Source organism: Mus caroli, chromosome 12 (assembly GCF_900094665.2).
Source record: "Mus caroli chromosome 12, CAROLI_EIJ_v1.1, whole genome shotgun sequence".
Lineage (NCBI taxonomy): Eukaryota > Metazoa > Chordata > Mammalia > Rodentia > Muridae > Mus > Mus caroli.
Window position 1 is genome coordinate 93,718,957 of NC_034581.1, and position 25,762 is coordinate 93,744,718.

Consider the following 25,762-nt stretch of genomic DNA (forward strand, 5'->3'; position numbering starts at 1 on the left):
AAGCCATTCCTAGCTATCAACACATTATTCTAAGCATTTTCTCGGAGAGTTAAGGACCCAGAACAGTCATTAACACAATACTGAAGTTTGAAGAGTGACATCTGATAATTTACAGTACCTTGTTTTGAGACTTATTATAGAGCTGTAGTCACTAGGGCCATGGCAGTGCCCAAATCAGGAAACAGAAAAGACCTTTGGGAGTTTTGATCTTAGCTCAAGGGCCCATGACTCTTCTTAGAAGTATTTCCCTTTCATGATGAACTACGATATTTCCATTCCTAAAATATGAAATAAATCCACAGATAGATAGCTCAAAAAAATCAAGAGCACAGAATAGGACTCCCAGAAACTGATTCAATTCAATGTAAGTAGCCAGTCTTTGACAAAGGAGGAACTAACTGGAGAGAGGGCACTCTTTACAAAATGGTCCTTGAATTACAAGTTAAACAGAGTCTAGACATAGACCTTTCTCTCTACTTCATGGAAATTAATTCAAAATGGACCACAGATTTAAGCACAAAAATGAAAAACTAATATAAACTCATAGTATACTCACTAGTTTTATATCACTTGAAACAAGCTATGGTCATCTGTACTGGCTAGTTTTGTCAACTTGACACAGGCTGGAGTTATCACAGAGAAAGGAGCTTCAGTTGGGGAAATGCCTCCATGAGATCCAGCTGTAAGGCATTTTCTCCATTAGTGATCAAGGGAGGAAGTCCCCTTGTGGGTGGTGCCATCTCTGAGGGTAGTCTTGGTTCTATAAGAGAGCAGGCTGAGCAAGCCAGGGGAAGCAAGCCAGTAAGGAACATCACTCCATGGCCTCTGCATCAGCTCCTGCTTCCTGACCTGCTTGAGTTCCAGTCCTGACTTCCTTGGTGATGAACAACAGTATGGAAGTGTGAGCCGAATAAACCCTTTCCTCCCCAACTTGCTTCTTGGTCATGATGTTTTGTCCAGGAATAGAAACCCTGACCAAGACAGTCATCTTGGGGGGAGGGGGCAACCACAACATCTACAAGATCAGGCTGTAAGCAGACAAACCTGTAGGACATTTTCTTAATTAGTGATTGATAGAGGATGGCCCAGCCCACTGTGGGTAGGGATAGCCCTGGGCTGGTAGTTTTAGATCCTATAAGAAAGCAGGCTGAGCAAGCCATGAGGAGTAAGCCACTAAGCAGCACTCCCTTGTGCCTCTGCATTAGTTCCTCCCTCCAGGTTCCTGACTGGTTTGAGCCCTCCCTTGGTTTCTCTCAATAGACTGGGATTCAGGATATATAAGCCAAATAAGCCCCTACCTCCCCAGGTTGCTTTGGACATGGCATTTCATGATAGTAATAGGAGCCCTAAGAGACCTCAAAAGATAAAATGCAGATTAATCTTGGGTCTGCCGGTAAGTTTTTAGAAACAAATCAAAGACGTGATCCATCAAAGAAAGAATTGGTATGTGGGACTTCATTAAAACCAAAACTTTTTCAGTGAGAGTTACTGTCAGGGGAATGATAACACAAGTCACAAATGAGAAGAACACATTTGCAAAAGACATGTCTGATAAAGGCCTGTCAAGCAACCTGCAAAGAGAATGTCTAATTCAAGTAGAAGAATGCAAAGGATCCAATTAAACATGGTCCACACAACCAAAACAGCTTGTCAAAGAAGATATTTGGATGGCAAACCAGCATACAAAAGATGCCATGCATCAGATCTCATCAGGGAAACACAAGCATAAGGAGAGACACTGCTGTCCATAGAAGCGCACTGACATCCCCAAATGTTGCTGGATGTGGACATATTGGAGTCTCTTTGGGTAATGGAAGCATTACTTTGGTTCCAGGGGGATTAGAGTCCATCCTGGCAGCAAGTAGCAGGCATGGTGACGAGAGAGAGAGAGAGAGAGAGAGAGAGAGAGAGAGAGAGAGAGAGAGAAATTCTAACTGGAATCGGTGTGGGTCTTTAAACACTCAAAGCCCACCTCCAGTGAGATACTTTCTCCAGCAAGGTCACACTTCCTAAGTCTCCCCAGGCAGTGCCACCAACTGGGGACCAGATTTTCAAATGGTAGAGCCTGTGGGGACATTTTTCACTCAAACCACTACACCTAGGACTTGCTGTTTGCTTCTGTTTGTTGCTCATAGACTCCTCAGCAGACATTTGATGTTCTTGGTATTCTCGGCATCCCTTGATTCCCCGCATTGTACCTTAGGTTTCACCATCACAGCTTCAAGTATTGTCCTCATACGGGCTCCCTGCAGCGACTCAACCCTGCCACACATGGCCTCGCCTCAAGGACGCTTCCTTCAGAATCTTGGTAGACACCTCCATCACCTCTTTGCATGTCTGCAAAGCCAGAACCATCAGGTGGATGGTGCCAAGTTCTATGCCAGGTTGAACAATAGCCAGGTCCACGTTGTGCAGCCTTTATCTGGGCAGTTGAATCTGTAGAAACAAGTCCTTATGACAATTCTTCTAGGAGCTGGTTCTCAGGGAATAACTCTCTTACTCAAAGGAAAATAATTGTAATGAGTTTGATATTTTATACCTTGGAATATGTGCTGGAAGAGATATATTGCCCAATACATAACATTCCCTCAAGGCATCTTTCTATTCTGCTTCTTACGCCCAATTTTCAGTGCAAGCCTGGCTAATCACAGGTAATGATAAGCATCCCACAGACTGAATGTTAGGCTGTCTTGAAAGCTCCTCTGCCAAACCAGAGTCCATTTTACTTTTGATTTCAGCTTCACTCACCTGTTTAGGACATAGGCAAACTACAATCAAATGCTATGGTAGACTACAAACGTGTCCAATGACCAACAGGCCCTTGTTCCCATCTGAAACCTCGTGATTGGTCTTTACTGTCTGCATTTCTTCCTACATATTGATGTCTGAGCTCCCACAAGAACTGCCCATTCAGGTCTGCTCACAGCATTTTGGAGCTTTCCAAGTCTGCATCTCCAAACTTCCAAATCCCTCTCATACATCAGCTCCAAAGGCTTAAGACCCCCCATGGTCAACATCAGTCATAGATGTGACCCTGGTTCTCAGAGCCAACTTTATAGATAAGTAATTTTGTATTACTTTGATCCAAAGCCTGGCGGATACCAAATAGGAAAGGGAAATTTTATTTTAGCTCATGCTTTTAAGAGTTCAGCTCGTGACTTCTTAGCCTCATGCACTTGAGCAGAGTGTCACAGAGGGCAGGGCACGTGCCAGAGAAGAACTATTTTCATCACAGCTGACGTGAAGCAGAGAGCAACAGAGTGTAGCCAACGATAATACACCCCCAAGAACCAGCTCCCAGAGACCTACTACTTCCTTCTAGGTCCCTTCCCCAGATTTTCAGGCTCTCCCCAAATAGCACCATCAGTTGGAGCATCCAAACTTGGGCCTGTGGGAGGCAATTGAGATTCAAACTATGTTGCTCATGCTGGTGCATGCCTTTAACCCCAGTACTCAGGAAACAAAGACGACCTGGTCCATAGTGTGAATTCTGGGCCACCCAGGGCTACAGAGTCAGACCCTGACTCAAACCAAACAAATGGACAAAGATTCTAATCATGATAGTGCTCCCTTGTGATAGTAGAGGCCCACCATAGGTGCCCACAAGTGATGGGGCACTTCATTGGTTTTATTTTCTCTTTCATGAATAAAATACTGCCATACTGTGGACCTGCAACTATTCCATTTGCTGAAAGAAGAAGAATAAATAGAAGTTAAAGTGTGACAAACAAGCCACGATCAGAAAACAGTCTCTCTGAGAATAAGTCTGAATAAGTCACAATAAATCTTGCTCTATTTTTTACAGAGAAAAATAACTGTCATAGACACCAATTGTTCAATAATCTGCATATTTCATAATTAAAGTAGCAAACGTTGGCTCATTTACATCTTTTCAACCCTTAGAGAGGCTTCTCCTGTATCAGATACAAAAAGTTGGCTGGATTCTTGTCATTTTTTCTTCCCTGTGCTAACTCTGGTTTGTAACTTACTCATCTAAATCCAGTCTCCTCACCAGACTGTATTGCACTCGTGGGCAAGGATATGTGAGTTGGTTCAACCCATGTGCCCAACTAGTATAGTTAACACCAAGCACATTATGCTGCTTAATAAATATTTGTCCTTCATCCAAGCTCCCAAACAACAGAGGTGAGCTGGCACCCTCTCTATTTGCAAATAACTAACCCAGAGCTCAGGAAAGCTTGCCGACTTCCCAACAGTCAGCCATCTGGTGAGCCACTCCAAGATGGTGGATGGACTGCTGAGCAAAACAGGGATTGCCAACCGTTCTTGGCAGTAATGGCTTTCCATCTCCAAATTCCTTGGAGAAGCTATCTCCTAATGGAGCCTGCAGCAACATCTGTTGGCCAGGGGTCAGGGATAAACTTCCCAAGTTCCTTCACATTCCCTAGGGGGGTTCCGTGCTTCTCAGAACAAGGAGTATCCGGTAGGCTTCCATTGTGAGCCTGGGGCAGTGTGGGGTAGGGTTACCACATGGACCATGTCATCGACTCCTCATAGTGACTTCGAGAGCAGTAGGATCAGGATGGTGTGCTGCAATGGGGAAACTCCAGACCATCCCTGTTTAGCACTGCTCACAATCCACATATGAGCTGCGGCTCACCATCGGTGGGCAGGTGACTAGCAGGAAACTGGAAAACGTTACCCAGAGCCTTAGAGTCTATCTTTTAAAGATTGATAATAATTATTATGTAAAATGTATTTCATATTGTATAAGCTGGGTATGGTGGCGCACACCTTTAATCCCAGCACTCGGAGGCAGAGGCAGGCAAATTTCTGAGTTCAAGGCCAGCCTGGTCTACAGGGTTAGTTCCAAGACAGCCAGGGCTACACAGAGAAACCCTGTCTCGAAAAACAAAAACAAAATAAACATATTGTATGGTAACATTCTATTAATGATCATAATTGCTGTGATTAATAACAATAATCACTGTTATTATTTTACATTGTATGAATGTGTGCATGTCTATGCACATGAGGGCAGATGTCCTCATGGCCAGTGGTATCAGATCCGCCTGAAGCTGGAGCTACAACCTGTGAGTAGGAATTGAACTCAGACCCTCTGCAAGAGCCGTGCACACTCCTAACTGCTGAGCTCTCTCTCCAGCCCCCATATATGAGGTATCAACAAAACAAAATCCAGCTGAGCATCTAACCATACCACTCACTCACTCACTCAGTGAGTGAGCTCACTGCACCTTTACATCAGCTGAAGAGCCTGTCTGTAATCCCAGGAAATCATTCAGCCTCAGGCAAACTGCACCGTTGTTCATCTTAATGTATGAAATGTCACCACTATCTCCATTTTCTGTTGCTGTAACAAAACACCCAGAGCTGGATCATTTATAAAAAAGGAAGCAGTTTATTAAATACCCGATTAGGGAGGGATGGGGTATAGGAGTGTGGCCCTGGTGTCTACCTGGCTTCTACTGATGGTCTCAGGAGGAACAGACTTGGGAGTGGGAAATGCGGATGTGAACAGGGACCTCACAGCAAGAGACACTGGGGGAACTCAGACAAGTTTACAAAAGTCGAGTTCATACTACAACTAGCTCACCATCTTTCATGGCGGTGGAGTCCCTGTGAGTTACTTATGTCTTTAAAATGCCACCACTTTTTAGCTCTGTCACATTAAGGATCAGACCCTTACCTAAATTTTGGCGGGTCCATACCATATTACCAATCTCCTTTCTCAGGAGACTTGGGGAAGACCACAGCATTCTTTGTATGGAGAAGGATGGACTGGAACACACTGTACATTAAACTCACCTATTTCATAGTAACAACAAAAGCCATAGTGCCGATAAGGCTAACTAACATCCGTAAAGGCCACCCACTTGATTTTTAGGTCCTTATCCACATTCATCAGTAAAATGCTTACCGTGCAAGCATAAGGATCAGAGGTCAATGCCCAGAACTTACATATAGAATCCAGATGGGCTAACACGTACTTGCAATCCCAGCATTGGGAAGGTGGGGTCAGGTGACTCCTAGGACTCACTGGCCACCCAGCCTAGCCAAACTGACAAGCCTGAGGCCAACAATACATTGTGTCTCTAAAAATGAGGTGCGTTGTACTTGAGGGATGACCTCTGGCCTTCATATGTGTATGTGCACACACACACACACACACACACGATAGCTTACAGTTCCTGTGGCCTGTCCCCATCTATTCTTTATAGCTTTATTTATCACAGTACTAATCACGACCTGAGCCCATATTATATTCATATAAAATTATTATTATACAATAGGTATTTATAATAATAATAGTTATCATTATAATAGTTATCATTATTATTATTATTTAGGTTTTTTTTCAGGGTCTCTCTGTGTAGCCATGACTGTCCTGAAACTCACTATGTAGACCAGGCTGGCCTTGAACTCAGAAATACACCTGCTTCTAGTTCCATAGTGCTTGCACACTGGCTAAATCTATCTGTCTATCTGTCTGTCTATCTATCTATATATCTATATATATGTATATATATATATTTCCTGTTTAAGTTACTTTTATTACTTTATGTGTAGGGTATTTTGTCTGCATGTATGCTTGTGTACCACATGATGCAGGACTCACTAAGGACAGAGGAGGGCACTGGATCCCCTGGAACTGGAGTTAGAGACAGTTGTGAGCTGCCATGTGGGTGCTAGGAATGGAACCTGGGACCTCTGGAAAAGTAGCAAGTGCTGTTAGCCACCAAACCATCTCTCTGGCATATAAAATTATCTTTAAACATCAGAGTCTTCACCCAGAATGTGAACCCAATGGCCCATGCAACTGGACTCCAGGTCTGCAATACTGTGCTTGTGTGTGTTGGGCAACCAGGAACTCATCATGTGTTGAATGTGTTGCCTCCTGTTCCATTGTCTCCCAGTTTGCACCATCAGGGCTCAGTGAACTAAGAAATGATGTGCCTTGGAGCTTTGACTCCCTCACAGGCGACTAAGCCACCAAGCTGGATACCAGGCAGGCACATGCTCAGTTTCTATAGCACAGAGAGGAAGATGCTGTGTTGGTCTCTCAGGAGTGACACAGCAGACTGCATACATGTGTGACGGTTAGTTTTTGCCACCTTGATACAACCTATCCTCATCTGGGAAGAGGGAACCTTGACTGAGGCAATGCCTCCATCAGATAGTCCTGGAGGAAAGTCTGAAGGGGTATTCCCTTGATTTGTGATTGATGTAGGAGGGCCCAGCCCTCTGCAGGTGATGCCATCCCTGGGGAGGTGGTACTGGGTTGTATAAAAGAATCAAACTGCTTGAGCCATGGAGAGCAAGCAATTAAGCACCATTCCTTCATGGTCTTGTTTAGCTCTTTACTCCGGGTTCCAGCCTGGAGTTACTGCCCTGACTTCTTGTGTTTGTTTGTTCTTGTTTTCATTTTCCCACTGTCATGAGGTGAGCAGCCTCCTCTGTGTGCTCATGCCATATTGTCCTGGGCTGATTTAGCACGATGGGGAACCTCCAAGCCTGGAGGCCAGTGTAAACTTTTCTCCTTATGAGGTTGATTTCCTCGAGCATTTTGTCATAGCAACAGAAAGCTGGCTGGTAGGTGTGGCTCCTGACATTATCCCTTTAGATCTTGCTCTTTGCCTGTGTCTTTGTCTGTGGCTCAGTATCTAAATCTCTCCCTTTCTCATAAGACACAAGCCATTGGATATAGGGCTCACCCTAATCCAGCATGGCCCCATCTTAACTAAGTGCACCCCAAAAAACCCTCTTTCCAATAGGGTCACAGCCTGAGGCTCTGGGTAGACATGAATTTGGGGCTACGTTTCACCCCAGCACCACACAAAGGTGGGAAGAGCAGTTCTCTCGAGGTTGCAGAGTAGGGGGAGGGGTGGGACTCAAGTTCAGGCCCAGTCTGTCTGCAGCGTGGTCTATTACCTCCCTTCACTGCTCACAGTTGTCTCCATTTGTACAATTGAATCAGGGTTTTATTACCTTCAAATTGCTGGGCACAAGCAACCTAACAGTATTTCAGGGGCCAGGGCTCTGGAAATCTCATTTCTGCTGGCCCAGGCTCTCCAGGGAACAACATTTCTCACACTCTTCTTCAGATCTCGGACTAGCTGTCTAAGCCAACCCATGGATGGCTAAGTAGTACCTAACCCATGGCTAAGTAGTACCTAACCCATGGCTAAGTAGTACCTAACCCATGGCTAAGTAGTACCATTTCTGGGTCCTTCTCTAGGAACTTGGCCTCTCTCTCACACGCCAAAATGTGAGCAGAGTCATATTATCAGTGTATCAATGTTTAACAGGCATCTTGGAAAGAGGTCAGAGTTTCTGCCACAAAAATTAAAATACCAAAAAAAAAAAAATCCAACGTATCCATCCACCTAACCCTAGCCTGCCTCTTGTATCAAGTCCTGCATTGATTTCTGAATTGTGTTTGTCTGTTTCGTTACTGTGAGTACATGTGTGTGCACATGTTCATGTGTATCTGTGTGTCTCTTCCTTCCCCAAGAACAATTCCATAAGACTTAGGATAACAGCCTCCCTTGCTCTAAGGAGTGTGACTGATGCATACGCCCACTAGCTCAAGTCTTTTCTTGGAGCAGTCTCCTCTGTTGGCAGTTAATGCCTTGACCAGCTAAGCTAAGCCATTTCACCACTTGCTGCTATCCCGACTGCTACTAACGTCTTACCAAGTTTTTTTCTTTTATATATATATATATCCCCTTTGCTTTTTTCTTTTATATATATATCCCCTTTGCTTCTGCCTGAAACTCTCTTGCCCTGTCGATTTTGAATGGTTCATTCTTTTTCCTCTTTCTGATCTCTGCTCATCTGAGCTGACCATGCCTGACTATTCCATCAATCACAAGCCCAAAGCTGACCACTAGCCTCACCCCTTTAAGCTCCCCAACAAGGCTTCCTGAATGGCCATAAACTGATTTGGCTTCTTTCTGCCCCCCCCTTTGCTAGAATACATGCTCCGAGAGAGGTGGAATTTGGGGTCCATTTCACTCCCATAGTCTCCCAGTAGATTGAGTAGCAGCTGGTATATATCAAGTGCCCAGTAAACACTCACCTCTAAAAGTTAGCCCATAAGATCTGGTACTCAGACCACTGTCCCTGTCTGTGCTTCCAAGAGAGCTTTTGCTTCATGCCATCCTGTCTTGTCTTCGCCAATGCTACCTTGAGTTTTATGCGGAGGAATCACTCGGCCCAGGAAGAAACTTCAGTATTAACGTTTACAATGATTCGAAGTGTTTGTAGTACATGCCTTTCCACCCAATGTGGTTCAGAGTCTAAAATTTCCTTGGGAAAAAAATGTGCATATTTAAAATATTACATATGCTTGAGGGAGGGACAATGAATGGATTTCTTCTCCTTTTTTTGCCTCTCTGGTTCCAATGCAGTTGCTTTATAGTAATTGTTTGTCGAATGAATAACATAAGCCATTATTTCTCAACCATATGACAAATGTGTTCATATTCTTAAGGCTGGTATGGCAAATTGCCACAGACTTGGTGGTTTAAAATATGTTCATTCTTTAACAATTTTGCAGGCCAGGTATCCAAACCCATGCCTCTGTGCTGAAATCATGGTGTCAGCAGAGACAAGTCCTCTCTGGAGGTGTTGAGAGAACATCCACGACTTTTCTTTTAGCCACCAGAGGTGCCTGCCCTTCCAGGCCACATCTCTCTCTATTCTTTCTTGCCTTCACCAGGGTCACAGCCCACACTCTCATACCAAAACAGTTTTACAAGAGAAAAGTGGGTGAGAGGATGGTTTCGCAAATACCAGGCTTTTCAGTTAAGGAATTCAGGAGCCCTCGCACCAATGCAAGATCCACATGAGCTGTTGGCCTGCCTGCAACCCTAGGACTCAGGAGGCAGGGCCAAGAGAACCCTGGGTCAGGTTCTCAGTGAGAGACCCTGCCTCAGCTAGTAAAGTGGAGAGTGGTCACGGAAGATCCACAACATCTCAAAGTCGACCTCAGGCCTTTAGACATGCATACACATGCAACCACATACATATAAACACATAGATGCATACGTATATCACACATAAGCATACATGCAAAAGATGCATAAGAAAAACTTCAAAGATTATTTAATAGTAGTTTTAGATGGTACAAAAGCTTTCAGGATGAAGAATTCAAGACAGGGTTTAGTGAACAGGATATGTTTAGGTTAGAAAATATAAAAAGAGGGACCACTGTACAGAGAAACATGATTGGACAAGAAGGGTGTGCCATAATGGTAAAAATTTGAAAAGGGAAGCCCAGAAGGTCCTATCTATTCTGATTCTTTTGTCTTCTCTCTGACAGGGCTTCTTCCTCCTCAATGAGGCACAACCCCTCTGTAATGAGAGTCTATAACAGTCTCAGTTCTGGTTTCGATTGTTGTGATAAAACACCATGACCAGAGCAACTTTGAGAGGAAAGAATTTATTTCAGCATGCAGTTTCATATCCCAATCCATCATGAAAGGAAGTTGGGACAGGAACACAAGGCAGAAACCTGGAGGTAGAAACTGAAGCAGATGCCATACAGGAATCCTGCTTCTGGCTTTCTCAGCCTGCCTTCTTATACACATCAGAACCACCTGCCCAGGGATGGCATCACCCACAGTGGTATGGGCCCTCCCACATTAATCATTTATCAAGAAAATGGCCTACAGACTCATCTATAGGCCAGTCTTATGGTGGCATTTTCTCATTTAAGATTCTCTCTTCCTGGCTTGCTTCAAGTTGACAAAAATCAACCAGCACAATGGCTTACCACTACAGACCTGAATCTCTTTATGGTCAGAAAAGCACTGGGAAGAAAAGGGTTAGAAAAGATTTTTTTTTCTGTTGGGAGTGGTTTGCAAAGGTGGAAAGTGGGTACAAGGACACGGGGAGATGAGTAAGGTAGGATGCAAGATATGAAATCCACAAAGGACCAATTAAAAGTTAAAGAAAAAAAGGAAAGAAAACTCATTCTAGTTGGGCTGACTTTGGTTTCTATGACCCCTCTTGGGTGAGAGAAATCCCAGTGTCTATGACTCACTGTGGAGGGAAAATGAGGGCGGGTGGGAAGCAAGAGTAGGTCAGGAAGGCTTTGGTTCCGAGACTGACTCCAAGGTCTTCAGTTCAAAGTACTTCCACACCAAAGCGCTACCCTTTGGGTACCGTGTTTTGATCTGAGGCATCCCAAGCTCTGCCTCATGGTCATGCTGCCTTCTCTCAGATGGCTAGCACTCTCCGATGCCTCCCTCTTACAGCAGTAACCATGACAGTTAGAGTGCTCCTTGAAGATCTGCTTGGCAATCTCCTCACCTCCAAAATACATATACATACACATACACATATACACACATATATACATACACACATATATACATACACACACATATACATGCACATACACATACATACATACATACAGTATACACATACATGATAGATACATGTACATGTGCATGTACATGTATGCATGCAGGTACATGTATGTGCTAGAGGCCAGAAGTCAACATCAGCTATCTTCCTCTATCTCTCTGCACCTTATTCTTTGAGATAGGTGAGAACTCAGAGCTCACCTCTCCATCTAGAGCGGCAGGCCACAGAGCTCCAGGAATCCAGCTGTCTCAGCAGCAACAGCTTTTTACACAGGTGCTCAAGATCTGAACCCAGGTCCTCATGCCTGCACAGCAAGCCCTGAACAACACAGCCGCGTTCCCGGTCCCTGACTCATCTATATAACTTTTCATAGGAGCCTCTGTTGTACATTGAACATTTTCCCTGCTCCAGCCCATTTCTCCTGACCCCACCCCCTTCTCACCCTTCCAGTCTCCTGTTTGTCTCCTTTGTTCCTCGACACAATTTCCCTGCTTTCCTTTCACATATGCATGAATGATTTTATATGACTATACAGATCTCACCGGCCATCAGAGAAATTCGAGGAACCTCACTGAGATTCTATCATACTCTTTTTCTTTATTCTTCTAAAGTCATATGAAGACACCACATTCAGGTTCCAGGGACTAGTATTTGATATCTTGGGAGTGGTTCATCAGCCTACCGAACCAACTTAAGAGGAGCAGCGATGTAAATGCACAGATGCAAGACCAAGTCCCATAGGACTAGGCTTTAGTTAGCAGTTGCAGATGAATTTCAGATTGCCAGAGAGCCAGACATGAATGAGAGGTAGCAGTGGGGGTGGGGTGGGGGTGGGGCTGTTTAAATCACTGTAACCCCAGTAAGTAAACAGGAGGGTGATAGGAAGCTGCCTTAGGACAGGGACACTCCATCCCATTGCAAGTTGGCAGAATACAGTGCCAACACCACTGCTACTGAAGAAGAACAACAGGGCATAAAGCCATTACTCTAAGACAGCTCGCCTGCGATCACATCTACTGCCGGCTGCTCCCGGCCTGGCAGCAGCCTTTCTGCTAAGGGTGGCTGGAATTCCACTGCGTGCTCTCCCACACTTGGCATGTTAATTGAAGCAGCAAAGATAACATCATCAATCCAAGAAGGTCATGAGTCCTTTCTGCCCTCTTGGCAAGTTAATGTGGCCTAATATTTGTTTAAAGTCCACCTATTCTTTTAAATGAACGTATTAAGACACTTTATCCATCAGAGTTTTGATAAGTGCCCTACATCCCTTGTTCCTTTAAGCAATAAAGTAGATTCTTTTTCCCTTTTCTGTCCTACGAGCAGCCAGCTTTTCTGAAGCAAGATTGGTTTGATAAATGAAATACAGATTCTCCCCCATAAAAGATCTGAGACATGGGTATCGGGCTCAGACCTCTGTAATGTGTGCTCTTGACTGATAAGCCATCTCTCCAGCCTAGTTTAAAAAAAATAATTTTTGTCTAAATTGTATTTCTAGTATTGCAAATAATGTAGTGGAGCCAAACTGATCTACCACCACACCCAGTCCAAAATCCCTTTGCAAATCTGGACAGAACAGAGGTGGTGAAAATGACTCCACTTCAAGACCTGTAGTTTCCAAAGAAAACCACACTTTTGAAGCATTGAAGAGATTTGTAAAGATACTGGGGCTGAACCCAGCTCTGGCGATCCTGATTTAGCTGTTGTGGAGCAGATCTGGAGAACAGTATTTTTTAAAAACACATCCCCAGACAATTCTAATGGGCAGCTGGAGTTGGAAAGCACCAGACCATTGAAATAAATTGCCACACAGCACATCATTCATAAATGTCTCTTAAAAACACAATGCTGCCGAGCAATCGGTACTTGAGAGCCACTGTGTTCCCAAGCTGCCAGCCCAGTAGGCTCTCTCTAATTTTTATTGAAGTATCATGGCCAGAAAGAAACACGTGCACACTGTATTCTCTGCGGTACAGCTGCTGATAGCAAGAGAATTTACAATTTCAATATCTATCAACGGGAGGGATAGAGGCATTGAACATATTCCTGCAAATGACCTGTTATACGGCAGCTAAAATGAATGAACTAGATATTCAACAATCGAAGCAAGTGTCACTCGATTCACTGGGGAGTGAAAAGAATCCATTTCAGGAAGAAAATTCTAGCGAGATACTATTTATGCTGGAAATGTTAAAAAGGAAATCTATGAATGGCTGAAGACAGACACAGAGGTGAACAGAAATGAGGACACTGTGTAATAAACTCCATGGTGTACCGTCAAAGGACAATCCAGGTGAAACTTGAGACATTCAGCAAATAACATGGTGGGGTTGGCAAGATGGCTCCGCTTAGGGTAAATCTAGCACTTGTTAGTGCTTGCCTGAGCATGGCCAGCCTGAGTTTAACTCCAGAGAAGGAGAGAATTGAGTCCCAGAAAGTTGTTCTCTAACTTCCCCAGGTGGCGCCAGGTCGTGTACCGTCTCACACACCTAATCCATACACAAAAACACATAAATGTAATTTAAAAATTGCAAACAAATTAGTAAGTCACTGAACTCCAGAACTCAGAAACGAGAACAGAGTACATCTAAGGAAAGTTTAAGATCGTAATTAATAAAGATAAAATTAGACTCTAAAAATGGAAGGTTAAAAGAGTAAAATTGGTTCAGAATCTAGTTTTTCAGCTACAAGCAGAAAATTAATACGGATCTGATGGTCTACTTAGAAAATCCAGTGCAGTCAACCGAAAACTCACAAATAATATCAGAAATAAGCAGGATACAAGACAATCGCCTTCCCTTTAGGATCATAGCTCTCCTTTACTCTCGCACTAATCAATGAGATGCCTATTAGCAACAATCAGACTAACAATGGAAAGTATTTTTTAATACCTAATGATAGCAAATGAATATGCGTAAGGTTTTTCCAGGGAAAATTATCACTTGCTCAGGAGGAGTGAACAAATAGAGGGTGCTCTAAGTTCTGCTTTTGGATTCAAATTCTTCACAGTATCTGGTTCTCTCCCACCAAACTGCCAGTGTTTAAATCAATTGTTATGGAATTTCAAAAGCTGATCCATCTGGCAAAATAAATGCACAAGACAATCCAGTTTTTTAAGAAACCCTACCAGACACCTAAACCTATAGGAAAGTATACAAAAGGTAGAATATTGTTGGAGAAATGATGGCTCTGGAGGGTGAGGTGGAGTCTAGAACTCAGGATATGACAAGGACGGTGTTTAACATGAGTAGAGGAAGGCTGTTGGTGAACACACATTACACAACTGCTTTCCTAGGCTCCGGGAGAGCTAATGTTAACTGTCGACTTGACAAACTCTGGAGTCACCTGGGAGACTATGGGGGAGGATGCTGATGCAGGGAGAGCCATCCTAGTTGTGGGTGGAACCATTCCTGGGCAGGGGATTCTGAACTGTGTAAAATGGCGCTGGCAAGCAGATAGATAGCAGAGACAATTTCCCAGACAAGATGGATTATGTCTTGAACTGTGAGCTAAAATAAACCCTCAAGTTGCTTTCATCAGAATATGACGTTACCGTAGAAACAGGAACAGAGGCTAAGATTGATTACATGTTTTTAAAACTTGGGAAATTGATGATCTATTTGAGGAAAATACACATTACCCATATTCCAGGCAAAGATCTAAGACTTTAAAAAGTATCAAATAAAAACAGAAAATAATTACAGTAGAATAGTTGCTTGCTTTTTAAAGTGATAGGGATGGCTTTCTTAAGCATAAAATTCAAGCACACTAAAGGTCAAACATTTATCTACATAAAATATAAAATGTGTGTGCTACAGAGGCTGCTCCAAACAACGCAAAAGAAAAGGTAGAGACAAATAACATTGTAAATTTTGCAGTAGTTTGGAAATCTATAAACTGGCAACTTTATTAAAGTCTATAAGTCGGTAGAAAAAAAACACATCCCAGGGAACTGAGAAGTCACAAAAGGAAAAAGTACAGGCTCAGCCAAGAAACTCCGATCTTGTAAGTGCTCAAGAAAATATACATATACACACACCACATACACAAGGGAGAGAGGAAAAGAGAGAGTTAAGGAGGGATAGAAGGAGAGGGAGAGGGAGCAAGGGGGAGGGAGAGGAAGGAAGGGGCAAAAGGGGAGGTGGGGCATGCTGAGTGAATGCTCTGACTCCTGTAGAATAGAAGCAATGAGAGTCCATTTCCAGCTTTGTCCTCAAACAGAGGTCCTTTTCTCAAAGGACAAAAGCAAATGTTCCGACCCAGTGGCTGCCCGCGGCAACCCTAGCTTGCCTTTTTAGAGACAAATCTTCTATCCTGTTGATCCTCAGAATTCCTTGAACTTCAGAGTTCCCTGCATCTGGAAAAAACAGGCTTGCTGGTTCTACCTAAGAGCTCGTGACTTCCCAAAACTGAGTTGGGGCAGGACTGGGTTTCTAAGGAGTTTCCGGATGATGCTGATCACGGGTACCTCAGTCCAGACTGAGCCCGCCTACCCACCAACATCAGAGTACTTGTGTCCCTTCTGGGCAAAAGGTCAGGACCGCATAAACTGGGAGGAAAGGCCAGCCACCCTGAAACAGGTAAGGATCACAACAAAGAGACAGACAGCACGCACTGAGCCTTTAACCCATGGCCCCGTAGCCCCGTAGCCCACTAAAAACATGCTTGGACATTAAAACGCCAGATTATGCCACAAGGCCAAAATGTGTATAGACCAAGAGCCCCTTATTACTATGGCTTGTGGGGTTTGACATGACTGAACAAATGCCAAACAAAAACCAGCAGGGAAGGGGGAATTGATACCCAAAAGAGCCTAAATATGCCTCCACACCTCCGTTGTTCTTAGCAGACTTTAGAAAATCAATTTTGGAGGACACATGGCTGAGCAGCACAATCTTAGCTTCCTGAAACAAACACCTCTGATAACTGGTGTCTGGATTCCTTTGCGAAAAGTTGAAGACGGCTATCGGTACCAATGAAGATTCATTCTGAGGGCCCACAGCTACTGCCGGAACACTGATGGGGAGAAAGGCTTGGCTTCTTTATCTTTACACTACTGTGCCTTCCTTGACTCCCTCTGCCTTTGGATCACTCTGTTCATCTCTGTGAGTAGACACGTGAGCCATTTAAAATATTTTGTTCAGGTTGGGGGGTAGCTCAGCTGGTGAAGCTTGTCATGTGGGCAGGAGGACCTAATCTCCAGGACCCACGGTAAAGCCAGATGTTGCAGCATGTGCCTGCCATTTTTAGTTCCGGGGGAGGCAGCAGCAAGAAGATTCCGAGAACTTGTAGGACAGCAGTCTTGACAAACGGGTAAGCTCCAGGTTTGGGGACAGACACTGTCTCAAAATATAAGGTGGAGAGCAACTGAAGACATCTGATGTCTACCACTGGCCTGTACACACACGTATGCATGTATGTGTACCTGCACGTGCGCACACACACACACATACACAAACACATCAAAACAATTTTAAAAAAAGACAAATGTATGTTTTATCCAAGACTATAATAACCATGTTCATGACTAATGGCCAATTACCAAATGCTAGCCCACCACAGCAATCAGTGAGAGCCTGCTGCTCGCTTCGCTAAGCCAGCTGGGATTCAGGCATGTGTCCCGACAGCCCATTGTATGCAATATAAAATACAAGACTTTGTGCAGGCTGGGCAAATACTCCACCAACTGAGCTACATCCTGACCCAACGTTAGCTTTCCATGCTCTTAAGCAAAAAACAAAACAAAACAAAACAAAACAACCAGATTATTTACTTCTATTTTGTGTGTCTGAATGTTTTGCCTAAGGGTGGTTAAGTGAAGTATGTATGTACCCGGTGACCGTGGAGATCAGAAGAGGGCTCGTGATGCCCTGGAACTGAAGTTGTAGATGATTATAATCCACCATACGATGCTGGGAACTGAGCCTGGGTTTTCTACAAGAGCATCAAGGCCTCTCAAACCTCCAGCCATCTCTCTGCCCCCTACTTCGAATTCACACACCAATAAGAACTGTGCCCAAGGGAGGCATTTATTAATATTCCTTTACTTGAAAATCATAATAAAAGAGTGGAGAGAAGCCTAAATGGTTGTTGCTCTTGAAGAGGACCCAGGTTCGGTTCCCAGCAACCACATAACTGCTCACAACCATCTATAGCTCCAATCCCAGAGCATCTGCATCTGCACTCTCTTCTGGCCTCCACGGGCACCAGACAAACATGCTGGTGCACAGACAGACATATGTGCAGGCGAACACTCATATACATAAAATAAAAAGCAGAAAACGGAAGCCTTTTTAATAACAGTAAACTTGTTAAAAACTCAAGCCAAGTGGCAGCCATCTTTTTTCAGCTATACAGTGTAATTTTACATAGGTAGAGACACAAGCAAAAGTGGCTTAAGTCCATTTTTCCCATTCTATAGAAAATTTAAAGGTAATCCTGGCCCCATCTCTTTCCTCTCAAAGTTCTTCTCTTCCTTCTGAGGGCGGAGGGGTGAATGCTCTGACACCTGCAGGAATAGATCAGTTTTGTACACTACGTTAGCTCATCACTGCGTTATTCCCAAGAGGAGAGAGTCTCTAGCCAGGCAAATAAGCCAGTTCCTGGGGAAATGTATTGAGGATGCTACTGGGAAGTGGGGCAGGTGAGAGAGATGTTTGGTGTGTTCTGAGAAGGAATTGTCTCCTAGTTCCTACAAATGTATTCGTTGTTAAGAGGTGAGGTGTAGAAAAGCTTGTCTGTGTTTCTCCAGTTGCCTCAGACAATACCCAGTGATCACTGGGATGCCTCAGGAGGCAGGATAGGTCCCACAGGAAAGTAGGGGAAGGGCTGAGGCACAGGATCCATACTCCACTGCAGAGGTTGGTAGATTGGGAGCTTTAAGGCCAGAGACTTTTAAGAAGTTGTAGGTTCTCTTGAAGACAGAGTCTAACTCGTGAGGAGTGACATGGAGCCCCTCTAGCTGCAGAGTGGGAGACTAGAATGGGGCACACCTGGAGGCAGGACTTCAAGCAAGACCTATCAAGGAAGACTGGTAACCAGGGTAGAGATGGTTCGTTCCAGGACCCCACAACTCTCCCTGCTGATGTGGTAGGGTGATTAATGTTCTATTCACCAAGTCAGAGAGTCCCAGGAAGGAGACATTGCTTAGGGAGCCCCACATTCATGCTCTGACATCCTCTCTAGCTTCAATGATGTGACTGCTATAGAATATCCTGACAAAAAGGCTCATGGGGAGAACCAGTTTATCCTGCGTACAGCTTCAGACCATAGTCCACCAGTGAGAGCAAGTCAAGGCAGGGACTCGGGCAGCTTGTCACATCTCCTCCACAGTCAAGAGCACAGAGAAACAAAGGCACCAATCTTTGCTCACTTTGTTCTCAGATAGCCCTCTCTACTCTTGTATAGTCCAGGACCCAAAACTAGGGAATGGTACCACCTACAGTAGGCTGGTTCTTCCTATATCGATTAACAGCTAAGATAATTCTCCACGGACAGGCCCAGAGGCCAACCTGATCCAGACAATTACTCAGTCAAAACTTTCTTCCCAGGTGATTCTAGGCTGTGTCAAGTTGACAGTCAAAACTAAACCACAACAATGACTTCCTTGTGCTTTTTAATCTGGAATCCCTCAAAATCAACTCCCCCTCCATCTTCCGTATTCAGAGCAGTTGATTATCTACAAGAGACCCTCACCAAAGTCTGCCGTGTTGGTGTCCCCTTAGAGAAAGAGTAGAGAAAGTGGTAGACCCTTGCCTGAGATTCTAGCCACTCTCCGCTGCTCTCTTTTAGCGATGAGGAACCCTTGTCCCAGCTATACATGGTCTCCAGAGATCGTAAGTTAACTGAAGAGCAGTGGATTCCATTTATGCAGCCATGTGACTTTTTTTTCTTTTTAATGATACTGCTGTCTGAGGACCAGCCACAGTCCTGCAATTGATCCTCGCCAATGCCCCTGTAAGGAAGCCTGGTAACCCGTTGTTTCACCAAGAAAGACATAGTGAAATAATTCCTCTGGCTTGTCATTCATAACTCCCCCAGGAAAAGTTGATGCTACAGGGGTCAAGGTTCTTGGCTATGGCTTTGAAACCTCCTGGCTCAGTTCCACCAAGCCAGGAGTTAAGAAAAGGGGAGAACTCGGTCTTGTCTCCTGGGGAAAGAGGCAGCTGCCGGGCCAAGTCTCATCCGCCTTGCTTATTCTGCATTTTTGGGTGAGCTGTTTTTGTTTAATGTAAGCAGAGCAAATCCATCCATAGCAAAATCAGAGAAAATAACTTGTTGATGTGTAAACCAGGATGTCACAAATAACCCTGTTTGTTTAATTACAGCAGGCTGAGTGCTGTGAGCAGCGATGGGGGTGGCGACCGCTGCTAGGGGAATTCAGGATACCACTGCAGGCTACTTGGAGGCCTGCGGAGGAGACCCGGAGGAAGAAAAAAAAACGTGTGTGTGGAGCCACGTGGATAAACTGGGACACATATGGTGCATGAGTCAGGCTCAACTGAGTGGGTAGACAGCTTTCAGTGCTAATGGGAGCCTGCTGTAGAGTGCTAGACAGATAGATTAAAACACAGGTGAAAGAATGAAGTGGATATGTGGAAATAAGGAGGCTGTGCGCTCAGCAAAGTGGCTTCCTGAGTAGTTGCATCATGGACACCGTGCTCTTCCCATGAACGCATTGGTGTTGTAGAGGTCAGAGGTCATAGAAGAGTGGGTGTCATACAAAGGTCTCCTGTCTCTCTCTCTCTCTCTATTAGATGTGACCATCCTTCCTGTCTTGGTCCATCTTGTGCTTCTTCCTTTCCTTCCTTCTTCCATTTTCTTTCGTTGGGGGTGGGTGTGGTTCAAGACAAGTTTTCTCTGGCTGTCCTGGAACTCAGGCCTCTGCTAGGGCTAAAAGTGTGCTCCACCACACCCAGCTCTCTTCCTCCTTCTTCTCCTTCTCCGTTCTCCTCCTCTTCTTCTTCCTCTTCCTCCTTCCCCTCCTCCTCTTCTTCCTTAAAAGTAATTAACTATTTTGACCTGGAACTAATGATGACCAGGCTGGCCTTGAACTCTAGAAAGCTCCCCCCGCCCCAGCTGGGATAAAAGGTGAGTGTCACCATGCCCAGACATTTAGCTTCTATAACAAAATAGCCAAAGCTGGGTAACCTGCAACACGAAGGCCTTTGTTTGGCTCATGCTTCTGGTGGCTGGAGGGTCCAGTAGCATGACATCACCATCCTTGTGAGGAAGAAAAATGACCTCACACAGAAAAGGACAGGCCCGTCCTTATGTCATAGACTTATGACAACTTGCACTCATGAGAGTTCCTTTGATTCCACACAACTGATCCACTTCTTAAAGGTCCTACCATCTTGTATGCATGCTGACATGTCTGCAGCCCCCAGGACCAGCACTTTCATGATTGCTCCTTGGTTTGGGCTGTTTTGTTGTTTGTTTGTTTGTTTGTTTGTCCATTTGTTTCTTTTCCTGCATTGATTCCCAGCACACACTGCAAATCACAAAACCATGAGCCTTCCAGTTGGACCCTGCCTCCGGGGACATGCCTGGCTCTTTGATATTAGCCAAAGTTCCTTTTGTCCTAGCCTATGTATGCCTCTTGTAGGCCAGCAGGATGGCTAAGCTGGTAAAGGCTCTTGCCGCCAAGCCTGATGACCTGAGTTCAATTTCCAGGACCCACATAGTAGGAGGAGAAAACCAACTCCCATAAAATACATTCTGACCTCCATGCATGTACCCCCTCCACACACATACACACAATCAAATTTTAAGGTATTTTTAAAAGTGTCCCTTATTATGTGTTGTGTCCGGCCAGCAGACCACAGGTCTGGGTTCTAGCCTGGAAAGGCATTTTGGAAACCTGGAAGAGAAGAGGGGCTAGGCTGTGCGAGATAAGGACGGAACCAAGACAAGGCTCTGCTCAAGGTTCAATTTTAATGTCAGCAAACACGCTTTATAAAGAAAAGGGGAGGCCCGTCCCTGGCCAAGCAAGTTCCTTAGAAGTAGATAGTTCAGACTTTTAGTGGGAACTCTCGAAGATTGCAGTTTGGTGTTAACTCTGGAAGATTCTTGGAAGAGAACCTGTTCGGCCTCAGGCAGGTTGGGCCTCAGGCAGGTAGTGGCACATCAAAGGAGCAGCACAGCAGGTGGCTCCGCTTAAGTGGTGGATGGTCACAGGCAGCCTTGCTAGGCTGGAAGGAGGTAACAATTATGACCCCGAATTATAGAGATCCATCTGCTCTTGTGGATGCCAGGACCCTACCTCTGTCAGTAGGTCCTGGAGATGGCACTCTGAGTGACCCTGAATCTGTTTCTCTGCTACCGCACAGCACCCTGGTTCTTATGCACTAGGACTGGGTTGTTCTGAATACCTGACAACATGATCCATACTGGAGACCAAGAGTCTACCACATGACCCTGGGGAGATAGACTACACCCATTCTATAACTCTGTGCCTTTCAGGAAGAGCACAGAAGCAGAGACGGTAGAGCCAGAAGCTATGCAACCAAACACTTACGATCATGGGGTTTGGAACTGGGTAGACGCTGAGTCAAGTCTGGGTTCAGATTTAATCAGCATTAGTGGATGTGTAATAGCCCGGGGCTCTCTGAGCAAACAGACCCTAAGAAGGACACAGGCTTACTGAATGGCAAGCTACTCGTTTTGTGTGGGGTGGTATGATCTGAGGCCCACACCAGTGGGGACAACTGTGAGGGCTCCCAGCTACAACAGATCTACACTGATCACGCATTGTATTTTTCTTTATAGGCCCTGCCTGGACCTCTACTTCAGGGTGTGCCCCACCCACTCCACTCCAACCTTCCACTCTGCAGCCAGAAGGGCCTTTCTTTTTTCTCTTTTTTAAACATAGATATAGATAGATATAGATAGATACACACATACACATATATGAGAGAGTGACAGAGAGAGTGTATATATATATATATATATATATATATATATATATATATATATATATATGAGTACATTGTCGCTGTTTTCAGACACACCAGAAGAGGGCATCAGATTCCACTACAGATGGTTGTGAGCCACCATGTAGTTGCTAGGAACTGAACTCTGGAAGAGAGGTCAGTACCCTTTAATGAGTCATCTCGCCAACCACCCAGAGGGTCTTTCTCATGGCCAACGAGTTCAAACCGATCCTCAAGGTAATTAGCAACGTCCCCCAAAGAAGTCTCAAGTCCTTAACATGGCTCTGGCCCATGAAGTTCCAGTTCTTCCTACCTCTGCAGCACCTGCCTCTGCTACATCACCCCACCCACTGTCCACCTCATTCTCAAGGCCCCCACTAACAACCTATCCCCACTACCTTGAACTCCCTCCCTGCAGCTTCTACTGCTTTTAGCATTAAGCCTCGACTTTGCTGGGTTCCTTTCCTCCCTTGGCAGTCCCCAGCTCTCTGTGCCCTAAATGTCCAAATATCATCTCTCTGACAGATGATCCCTGAGGACCAGGACATATCAGTTTTGTGCACTTTCCCAGGCTAGCACTCATCTGCATGCCTGGACCATCACAGGCACACCACAGATGCTGACTGGCTGGCTTGCTGACTTGCTGGCTGGCTGACTGGATGGATGGATGGACAGAAGGACCAACTCTGTTCTGTTTAGGGTCTCTTTCCAAATATCTGGTGTTTTGCCAACATCTGGTTTAGAAGCAGAGACACACTGTAGCCCTTGATTGGAAAACAACCCAAACATTCACGAATGATTCAATCAATAAGTCAACTCAAGCAGAGTCACACGATGAAGACAATAAAGGAGGCTGAAGGTGCCAGGGAATTTCACCTCCTGGCACAGTGGCATGCTGTGCTAATTGTCTCAAACTGAAGCTCCTTGGAGGTCATTGTATGCTTTATTCTGGTATTCCTTGATCTTCACACAGAGCTCAAAACTGTCTCCATCTCAGACTGAAATGTCATCACTATGCACAGAAAGGCAGACTGTGGGCTGTAAGCACACTCCGATGGACTTCGCCACTAGAAAATGTCTGCTCTTCCAGCTCATTCAGATTTAGAGAGAATTGTTTTACAGGCTAATTTCCAGCCAGGCCCATTCGTTCCCCTAATAATCCTTTATGGCCACTCAAAATGGCCACTTTCCCCCCCCACCCCCCGCCCGGCACCCCCAGGAAGTAGGCTCAGTGTGAGGAAACTCCCACAATTCATTCTCTCTCTCTCTCTCCTCTCTCTCTCTCTCTCTCTCTCTCTCTCTCTCTCTCTCTCTCTCTCCACACACACACACACACACACACACACACACACACACACACTCACATACATTAATAGAACCATATGTCTTTTTTTCCCTGTTAATCTGATGGTTGTCAGCTTATTCTAATGGACCTTGCCTTTGCCCTGCAAAATAAATTCTCTGCAATTAAACCCAAGAAATGTGTTCATTTCTCAAAACTACTTCACAGGATGCTATAGAGGAAGGATTGTTTTAAAGGAGTCTATTTACTAAGGAGACCAGGTGAAGCAGATGTATGCAGCCCACAGTCAATGGAGTGAATCCTCCACCTTGTTGGAGAAGGCAGTGACAGGAAGCAGTTTCTAGGGGTCTGGGCTGTTAGCCCACTCTGCTCCTGTGTCTGGTACTGGCAGCTCAGGCCGGCTTAGCTGTGAGAATTATTTTGGGGTTATACACCTACGACAGGTGCATTTTCTATGTATATATTATAGTTCAATAAAAAGCAAACCAAAGCCAAACATGGTGGCTCACCCCTTTACTGACAGCACTCCTGAAGTACATAGAGATAGAGGCAGGAAGATCTATGAGGCCAGCCTGGTCTTCATAGCCTGGGTTCCAGGCCAGGCCACCCAGGACTATACAGGAAGAACAAGAAGAGGAGGAGGAAGAGGAGGAAGAAAGAAAAGAAAAAGTAAAAGAAGAAGAAGAAGAAGAAGAAGAAGAAGAAGAAGAAGAAGAAGAAGAAGAAGAAGAAGGAAAAGAAAAAGAAAAAGAAAAAGAAAAAGAAAAAGAAAAAGAAAAAGAAAAAGAAAAAGAAGAAACTTAGAAGCCAGTATAACACTGGGCAGAACTGGATCCATGCAGGCTCCCTCGATTCACATCCACTCTTCTGCAATGCCCTACCGCACCCATTCTCAGCCTTCCTGATGCTGCAACCCTTTAATACAGTTCTTCACGTTGTGGCAACCCCCAACCATAAAATTATTTCATTGTTAGTTCATAACTGTAATTTTGCTGTTGCCATAAATCGGAGTGTGAATATCTGATATGCACATCTTATGTGTGACCTCCAAATTGGGGTGGGGGGAGCGGGGAGAGGGGAGACCAACGGGTTGAGAACCGCTGCTCTTTCACCTGCCTTTGAAGGCCCCACCTCAGGCAGCAAGAGACATGTGGTCCCCACACACTTAAGATTCCATTCACCTTCACTGAGATGGGAGTTAAGAGAGAGGACCCTGGAGCGGAATGTGAGGAGAGATGGAGGAGAGAGGGGTTGCCCTGAAAAAAGCAGGGTAGGGCTGGGTGTACCGGTGTGTCCTGTGTTCCCAGCACTCAGGAAACTGAGACAGGTGACACTGGAGTTCAAAGCCAGTCTAAAGTACTCCATAAAACCCTGCAAAAACAAGCAAAGTAACCATGAAGAATTTGGGATGGGCAAGCACAGTGAGAGGCTTACAGCCAGGGCACCCTGTGTCAGGACAGTCAGGAGAACCTGTGATAGAAACATTAAATATTAACTTCTTGCAGTTATTCCCCCTCCGAATCTCCATCCCCGTGAGGCCGCGCAGTCTTCCGCATGCGCACATATGCCCTGCCTGAAAGGTTTTTTTCATTTGGAAATCCAGGAAGAGCCCGGGCTACAAGTCTCAGCCCCTGTAGCGGTTGGTGAAATGGCCTGAGGTTAGGATTCTGAATTCTCACTATCTTACAGATGTTTTTTGTATTCGTTACCTTTGTTGCTGCAACAAAATATCAGACAAGAAAAACACCGCACCAGATGGTATGTCCATAGTCTGGAAATACAGAGCAAACACAAAGTAGGGCGGGGCTATAAACCACCAAGGCCTGCCCACTAGTGACCCAGTTCCTCTCGCAGGGTTGCAGCTCCTAAAGGTTCCATAGCCTTTCCAAACAGCCCTCCAAGCTGGAGACCAACTGCTCAAATACATGAACCTTTGGGGCATATTCACACTGAAACCACATCTCTGGACTTTTCCTGGACCATAACCTAGAACTTGAAACAAATCTAGATCTTAAGTGAGGAGATTACCATTTAAGTAAGGAGATCACAGCTGACCCCTGGTGAATTAGTGCAGTTATATTAAGTCTATTAAGGGACCCACCTTGACAACTCAGTTACAAATCCTTCGAAGGCAGAAGGTGAGAACTCACCTTGGTGCTTTCCAAGGAAC